Source organism: Sorghum bicolor, chromosome 5, assembly GCF_000003195.3.
Source record: "Sorghum bicolor cultivar BTx623 chromosome 5, Sorghum_bicolor_NCBIv3, whole genome shotgun sequence".
Lineage (NCBI taxonomy): Eukaryota > Viridiplantae > Streptophyta > Magnoliopsida > Poales > Poaceae > Sorghum > Sorghum bicolor.
Window position 1 is genome coordinate 15,479,141 of NC_012874.2, and position 9,360 is coordinate 15,488,500.

Sequence of the window (9,360 nt, forward strand, 5' to 3'; positions counted from 1 at the left end):
TTTGCATTTGACAAAGTTTTGGGAAGGTGTAGTTGAAAATCCACAATTGACACATATAGTTTCATATAGTTTGTGTGAGATTCAAGATTTGGTGGGTATTGTTAATTTAAACTTTCTCAAATGGAAAAGTTGTGTATATAAAAAGTTTAATCTTGATGATATCTAACAACTTGGTATTCAAAATTTTTTTATTTTAAGTAATTTAGTTTGTCATTTGACCAAGTTTGACCAAAACCCGTCTTGGATTTTATAGAAATGTGATTAGGATTGGCTAAAAATTATCCAAATGGAAAAATGGACAATATATAAAATGTAGATCTTGATGATCTCTAACAACTTTGTATTCAAAATTTTTTCATTTGAAGTAATCAAATGGGCCATTTGATCAAGTTTGAGCAAAGTCAAAGCATTGGTTTTTACAAAAACACCCGTTGACCGAACCATAGATGGTCCCAAATGGAAAAGTCATGAATACAAAGTTTGTTACACTCATCAAGTTCTACATTTTATCTAATGGTCAACTTTTCATTTGGAAAAGTTTGAACCACTGAATTTTGAATTTTCAGAGAATTCATAGCCACGCAGCGGTTTCGGAACCCTAGATGGTCTCGAATGGAAAAGTAATGAATACCAATATTGTTCCACTCATCAAAATCTACATTTAATATATAGACCATTTTTGCATTTGACAAAGTTTTGGGAAGGTGTAGTTGAAAATCCACAATTGACACATATAGTTTTGTATAGTTTGTGTGAGATTCAAGATTTGGTGGGTATAGTTAACTTAAACTTTCTCAAATGGAAAAATTGTGTATATAAAAAGTTTAGATCTTGATGATATCTAACAACTTGGTATTCAAAATTTTTTCACTTTAAGTAATTTAGTTTGTCATTTGACCAAGTTTGGCCAAAGTCAAAGCATTGGTTTTTACAAAAACACTCTTTGACCGAACTCTAGATGGTCCCAAATGGAAAAGTCATGAATACAAAGTTTGTTACACTCAACAAAATTCACAATTCTCAAATATAGTTTCATACAAAGTTTGTTACAACACATACTATTAAACATGACTTTATGTTAAGCCAACACAACAGTGAACTTCTTCTTGACGTATGACTCTTGGTTATGATCCTGTCGTAACCTGCATGGAGTATCCTCATTGTTTAACAGAATGCTTGGGTCTTTGTTGACTATGAAGGGCGAAATTCGATCATCCCTTTCGTAATCGCCTGACATGTCTGACTTGTCCTCAATTCCGACAATGTTTCTTTTCCCAGAAAGGACGATGTGGCACTTTGGCTCATTGATGATTGAGTGGTCATCATTTTTTCCTCTCTTTGGTTTCGTAGACATATCTTTGACATAGAACACCTGACTCACATCTGCAGCAAGGACGAATGGTTCGTCTTTGAATCCACTATTGTTAAGGTCCACGGTTGTCATCCCATACTCCTTGTCGACTGTTACCCCACCTCTGGTCATCTTCACCCATTGGCACCGGAACAAAGGAACTTTAAAATTAGCTGCATAGACTAGTTCCCATATGTCTTCTATGTGTCCATAATATGTTTGTATGTTCCCATTTGGATCCATGGCATCCACGCGTACACCACTATTTTGGTTGGTGCTCCTTTTATCTTGGCCAATTGTGTAAAATGTGTTACCATTTATCTCGTACCCTTTGTACGTGAGGACATGCCATGATGGTTGCCTGGCCAACAAATAAAGCTACTCATCATGTTTTCATCACCTTGACATTTTTTGCGCAACCAATCACCAAAAGTTTCCATGTGCTGACGCATTATCCAAGCTTCATTCTTCCCGGGCCACTATGACCGTAGGAAATCTTTGTGTACCTCAACATATGGTTCCACCAATGAGGAGTTCTAGAGAACTGTGTAGTGTGCTTTATTGAAGTAATCGTCTCCCGTACCAATATATGTTTTCTTCCCAAGTGTTCCCTTTCCGCTGTGTCTGCCCTCGTGTCGAGATTCAGGAATGCCAATTGGGTCAAGGTCTGGAATAAAGTCAACACAGAACTCTATGACCTCCTTTGTTCCATAGCCCTTGGCAATGCTTCCTTCTGGCCGGGAACGACTATGAACATATTTCTTTAGGACACCCATGAATCTCTCGAAGGGGAACATGTTGTGTAGGAACAGAGGACCGAGAATACGAATCTCTTTGATCAGATGAACTAGGAGGTGTGTCATGATATCGAAGAAGGATGGAGGGAACACCAACTCAAAGCTAACGAGACATTGAACGACATCATTCTGCAGAGTAGCTAGTTGCTCTGGATTGATTGCCTTATGAGAAATTGCATTGAAGAATGCACATAGCTTTACGGTGGCTAGACGTACGTGTGGAGGTAAAATTCCTCTTAAAACCACCGGCAGCAATTGCGTAATTAGAACGTGACAGTCATGGGACTTCAAGTTCAGGAATTTCTTCTCTAGCACATTAATTATTCCCTTGATATTGGTGGAGAATCCAGATGGGACCTTGATGCTGCTAAGACATTCAAACATACTTTGCTCAGAGTGTAGCTAGCAGGGCTTAAGTAATGACGTCCATCATCTGTCTTTTCTGGATGCAGGTTGTCTCGTTCTTTGATGCGCTGCAAGTCTTGTCGTGCTTCAAGTGAATCCTTAGACTTCCCGTAGACACCCATGAATCCGAGCAAGTTCACACAAAGATTCTTTGTCAGATGCATCACGTCGATCGCGTTGCGGACCTCTAGGACATTCCAGTAAGGTAGCTCCCAAAATATGGATTTCTTCTTCCACATGGGTACGTGTCCCTTAGCATCCTTGGGAATAGATTCGCTGTCTCGTCCCTTTCCAAATACCACTTTTATATCCTTGACCATTTTGAGTACATCATCCCCGGTTCGATTGAGAGGTTTGGTCTGGTGGTCTGCCTTGCCTTTAAAATGCTTGCCTTTCTTTCGTACTGGGTGGTTCACAGGAAGAAACCGACGGTGGCCAAGGTACACGACCTTTCGACATTTTTTTCAAAAATACACAGTCAAGGTCTTCATAACAATGTGTGCATGCATTATATCCCTTGTTTGACTGGCCTCAAAGATTACTTAGAGCTGACCAATCATTGATTGTTACAAACAACAATGCTAGCAGGTCAAAGTGCTCTTGTTTGTACTCATCCCACACGCGAACTCCTGGTTTGCTCCATAAAAGTTGAAGTTCCTCAACTAATGACCTCAGGTAGACATCTATGTCATTGCCAGGTTGTTTCGGTCCTTGGATAAGCACCGGCATCATAATAAACTTCCGCTTCATGCATTGCCATGGAGGAAGGTTGTAGATACATAGAGTAACTCGCCAAGTGCTGTGACTACTGCTCTGCTCACCGAAAGGATTCATACCATCTGTACTTAAGGCAAACCGCAAGTTTCTAGCATCATCTGCAAAATCTAGAAATTCTCTGTGTATCACTCTCCACTGGGATCCATCGGCAGGGTGTCTCAGCATATTGTCTATCTTACGGTCTTTTTTATGCCACCGCAACAACTTTGCATTGTCCTTATTTCTGAACAGATGTTTTAATCGTGGTATTACAGGAGCATACCACATAACCTTGGCAGGAATTTTCTTCCTATGACGTTCTTCACCCTCAACATCGCCAGGATCATCTCGTCTAATCTTATACCGTGATGCCTTATATACTGGACATGCATCAAAATTCTCGTATTCCTGCCCACGGTAGAGGATGCAGTCATTAGGACATGCGTGTATCTTTTGGATTTCTAATCCCAAAGGGCAGACAACTTGTTTTGCTTCATACGTAGTAGTGGGCAATTCGTTGCCTTTCGGAAGCATCTTTTTTATGATCTTCAATAACTGCCCAAATGCCTTGTCAGATGTACCATTCTTTGCCTTCCATTGCAGCAATTCCAGTGTGGTACCCAGCTTTTTTTGCCCCTCTTCAGCGGTGGGATATAGAGATTTCATGTGGTCCTCTAGCATGCACTCGAACTTGGCTTTCTCTTTATCACTTTCACATTCTCTTTGTGTATCACGGATGACATCACCAAAAGCATCATCGCCCCGATCATCTTCGGCCGCTACCTCTTCTTCATTATCTCCCCCCATTGCAACATCATTGAAGCCACCGTACTGAGCAATAATATTGGCATGGTCCAATTCTTCTTCTTCTTCTTCTTCTTCGTCTTCATCCATTATAATCCCGCTTTCTCCATGCTTGGTCCAACAAATATAGTTTGGTACGAAACTAGACTTTAGTAAGTGCGAATGAAGAGTTCTTGAGTTAGAATATTCCGTCAAATTCTTGCACACGACACATGGACAGCACATGAAACCGTCCCTCTTATTTGTCTCAGCCACACTTAAGAAATAGTGCACGCCATTAATGAACTCTTTGGAGCGCCGATCGGTATTATACATCCAATTACGTGTTACCATCTGCATTAAATATAATATATATATTATGAAAACCATCCACACATATAGTTTCTCATCTTATTGCACAACATGTCTAAGATACATAGGTGATTAATTCAAGAAAGCTTGGCTACAACAAATACAATCGCAACTAGTACTAAAAAAACCAAAACTAAAATGCACTTAAGCAACATAATTAGTTCGCATCCGATCCCAACTATAATAGATAGATCATTCGCTTGATCAACATCATTGAACTCCTTTCGTCGGCTCACTGCCTCACCACCTTTAGCCTCAACCACCTGTGCAAAAGATTTCTTAATGTGTTCAATGTATTCTTCCTCCCAGTACCAACCGGTACATCCGCCGGTACCGTCCCACTGAAATTAAAAGAGGGAATCAAAAGTTTAATTATTATCATTTAAAAAAATAAGCACATATATAAGTAAATGTCTGGAAATAACTCACATTACGATCCGGACACTTGTAGAATATACGACACTTGTTTACTTCCTCTTTCGACACTTTGTACTCCATCATAATCTTCTGCCCACACTTGAACCCGTTGAGAGACCGAAGACCCGGTCACGGTTGCCATCTCCTATCCATACTCAATTTTTAAACAATTATAAATTCCACATTTACTAGTAAACATGTATGATTAAAGAAGAAACTAATAATATCCTTTATTTGTCTAGTTACTTCAACAAATCTTCTAAATTATACAATGGACATTATGTAGTTATAAAAATAATAAATCAAGTGATATTAACAAACCAATTAATTTGAACTATCCTACTTTCTAATATCATAAAAAGATACTATAATTCATTCTTGCAAACTACATTAATACTAGGTCAATCATGAAATATGATATATATATATATATATGTGGATACTAATTCATGTGAATGATTCAAAATAACAAAGTGGATTTGAGCTAAAAAATAATGGGAACATCACAAGCCAAAAACAACATGAAAAAGACAAGAAAGACTAAAGTTAGTCACCTCCAAGCACGAAGAAACGATGACGGAGTCGAAGAAGATCAACGATGGGCGTCGGAGATGAAGAACAAATAAAGAACAAGGAAGAAGAAGCTCCAAGAACAACAATGGTGCTCTCGGTTTCAAATGGGCAGAGGGGAGGAGAAGGCGGGCCTATAAACCGGAGCTTTAGCACCGGTTTTTGTGCCAAACCGGTGCTAAAGGCTTTGCCTCGGCCCGTGGCACTGGCCGGTGCTAAAGGAGACCCTTTAGCACCAGTTGGTAACACAAACCGGTGCTAAAGGGTCCCTGTCCCGACAGCACCTGTCAGTAGCCGTTGGGCAGGACCCTTTAGCACCGGTTCGTGTTACGAACCGGTGTTAAAGGGGCCTTTAACCCCGGGCCGCAAAAAGGCCGAGGTTTTTGGCCATTTTGGGCATCGACCAATGCCTCATTCTGTAGTAGTGTGACTACTCCTTTGTGTAGAGATATTTCTTTTTTTTAATCAGAATATGCTAGTTAGGGATCACGTGATAGCAATGCATCACACCGGAAAATGCAGGGTTTGCAAGAACAAGTCCTGGTTCTTTTTCCTCTACTTAATGGATACTGGGTGCACTAATTGTTGTACAATTATATTGTTTCTGATGGAGTCTGGCTACCAATTGAAGGCCTATTTCTTAGAGCTAAATTTGTATTGTTTACTACTCTATTAACAATATTTGTAAACATAATAATTCCTTCAATTTAATGTTTTTTTCTAGTATGCACTATTTGCCAAAAAAAGCAGTGGTACAAGAATGGCATGTTGTATTGCCAATCCTGTTGTTATTTTGATTTTCACATGCGTGCATCATACTTTATGTGCTTAGCACTTATGAACAATTTTCATGCTAGTATTGTTTGATAAAATACTAAAATAGCAGTCATTTTAATCGTTTTTCTGTTCATATTTGTGAAGCGGATAAATACTCTATAAACTTTACAGAACAAATGGCATACCTTGCTAAAAATCTAATATGGTTTGATAATTCAAAACAGTAGTTTGTTGATTTGAATTCGTTTGATAATTTTTTTATGCAGCCAAAGGATATAGCTGCTTACTTACTGATATGGAAGGACGAGGAGGATTTTAGCAGACCAGTAAGGGATTGCTCTCCAGCTTCCATTTGCTTATCTGCTTTTCTATCATTTAGCACTCTGATCAATTCAGTTATGTCATCTCTGGCTGGTCAATTTAGCTTTATTTTATGATTGTTTAGTTACTGTGGGAAGAGATGCCAAGTGTTTAAGCAATTCATGGAAAATATTTGGGGCTTTATTTCTGTTTCAGAAGTGATAAAATGATTGTTGTTAACAACTAATATTTGATGCACTATGAGCTAGATTGTCATGCGTAACAGCCACCACCTATCACAAGGGACCCATTAATGTGTACATCCACCCCTTGATTTTTTTTAATGTTTGCTCCATGGGCAGCATCTTGCCATCAGTGCAGGTTCATTTGCTGCTGTTGATATGATCTAAATAGTGCTAAATTGTGTTTACTTCTGTGGTATCTAAAAATCAAGTGGAGAGTCGGGGATATACTAATTCCCAAACTTTGCTTTCTCCTCATAAGTTATATTGTTTTGTAGTCCATCAGTAGGGGTTCTTGGATTGGATCACTCAATTTTTATTTACTTGATTCCTTCTGCTATAGCTATCTCTATTCATGCATGCAAACCTTATGTATATAAAATTTTGCTCCTACAATACTTTTTTCCTTCCCCAAAGTTACATCTTGTAGGTGAAGCAAAATTAGGGATGCAAGGCCTTGATATTGCAGTATTTATTCTATTTCTCGCAATTTGATCTGCCATCAATAATTTTAGTTTCAGATGACATAATGGCAAGAAACATATCCCTTCATGTTTGGTTCATTGGATTGATCAAATTCCTACTCCTAATTTCTCGTTTGCATGCTGATTGTTGGTGCTTACTGTCGTATAATTTGATGTTGGCATTTTTTAGCCTTATTCTGCCAATATGTAAAAATGACAAATTAGTTTATTGCAGAGTATCAGAGTATGTCATTCTGGTTTCTCTACGATATGGGAATCATAAACATCTAATGCTAATCCATTTTAGTTGAAATCGTAAACAGACAAATGTACTGTAAAGTACGGTCCTGATCCAAACAATCAGCTTGCTTTGCGGTCGACCGGCAGCACAATCTGTTATCCCATAGATAATAAATGATCAACGGTTGATCAAGGCCCTAACTTAATTTCTCTTGTTACTGAAATTGCATTTTTGATCCTTGCACATGCATATGATCCATCGCATGTAGCTTCCACCTATCCTGGACTCACAATAGCCAAGCAAGGGGATTGGGATGCATGGGAGGCATGGGTCACAAACTCACAATAGCCGAGCATTTTTGTTCATGACACTACTTATGCTTCGTTAGATAATTAGCCATATCATCAGTATAGTCGTCTGATCTGTTTTGGGTGACTAATTATGCTATATATTAGATAACACAAGGTTGTTTCTTTGCCATATGCATCTTCCAGGTTTTGAAAGGACATGGACATTTTTTTTCTTGTTTGTAGCATGTGCTGGCCAAGGCCGCTCCAAGTTGCAGCTGTTCTCCTCCGCTGCTCACATCTGTGTACGCCGGACGCTAGTGTGGCTCATGTTGCTGCACAACTGATGTTGAATCATGTCGATAACAACCCTCCTGCTCTGACAACGCCAACCTAGCCTTAGGTAAATTCGACCCCCACCAACTTGCTCACTTTTTTTAAGAAAAACTATGAACTGAGATGATTTTTGTGGTTATGCTTCAGAGGCTTCACTTATTCCGCTTATGCCTTTTCTGATCTGTCAACCAAACTAACTCTTTTGATTCCTTGGTTGGTTTTTATAGTGACGGAGCTGATGGCCATGAAGTTCACGTTCTGAATGAGGAGGGGTTGTGGGCTGATGGCCAAGGTGAGACATCAGTTTGTCTATGTTTGTGTGCCCTAGGTAATTGTGTCTTCCCCTCGTTGTCATGGTTGGCGCCAGAGGTAATTGTGTCCTCCCCTCGTTGACTCTATCTTCCTCTGCAGTAAACCTGTTTTTAAGATTATTTCTTAAAATAATCATATTTAGAAGAGGTTATTTCACTTGTTATTATCCATATTTTGTTATATTAAGCTCATTACTCCATCTTGCAGGTTTTAGAAGACGTTATAGCCATACTAATGCTGCTGAAGCAAACACCTCTTCAGCATTCCATCCCTGGAGTGATGGTGTGGCACTATAGTGGACGATCTTGTGCAAGATGTTTGCTCAGCACCATGGAGTCGAGTGCCAAGAGCACCTAGGTGCTCGTACTACCTCATGGCCCCTCGTAGTTCGCATGTTTGAGATCGATGATTGGACATGTTAATGTAGTGGTTCTGGGCTTTTGATTCTCTTGTTTTTTTCAAAGTGCCTGTACCCTGCAAAAAGCTTTGTATTGCAAGGACAAGTCTTGCTTGTTCGTTGAAATTTGCTTATACAAAGTAAATTTGTTTGAAAACAAATGAAATTTATGGTTATAAAACTTTGGATCATTTGAACTCTAGAAACTTTCACATTTAATCATAACTAAAATTCTTTGGGATACAAGTTAACTGAGACTGAAAAATAAAGTGCTATTTTGTCCATTTCTTGTTGCATTTCTGATTGACCATAGCGCTTATTCCAAAGAAAAAAAGGGGGTGGGGGCGGTAAAAGTGGGACTGAGGACATGGGCCATCAGCATTTAGCATTTGAAAAACTACCAGAATGGAGGCACCACCTAAGCATGTGTCTGTGAAAAAAATGACACGAAAAAAAATCAGCGAGCATGTGTCTGAAAAAAAATAGAGCATGTGTCTGAAAAAAAAGTGACATAAAAAAAGTCAGCGTGGGAGGAAAAAAACGCCGTCAAAAA

General features: G+C 39.0%; 1 long non-coding RNA gene across 1 annotated transcript; it reads left to right on the forward strand.

Annotated features, from left to right (window-relative positions):
• Positions 8,029–8,999, forward strand: LOC110435839. The gene is made up of 3 exons (XR_002453697.1): positions 8,029–8,165; positions 8,326–8,390; positions 8,618–8,999. It is a non-coding gene; the product is annotated as an uncharacterized LOC110435839 (long non-coding RNA).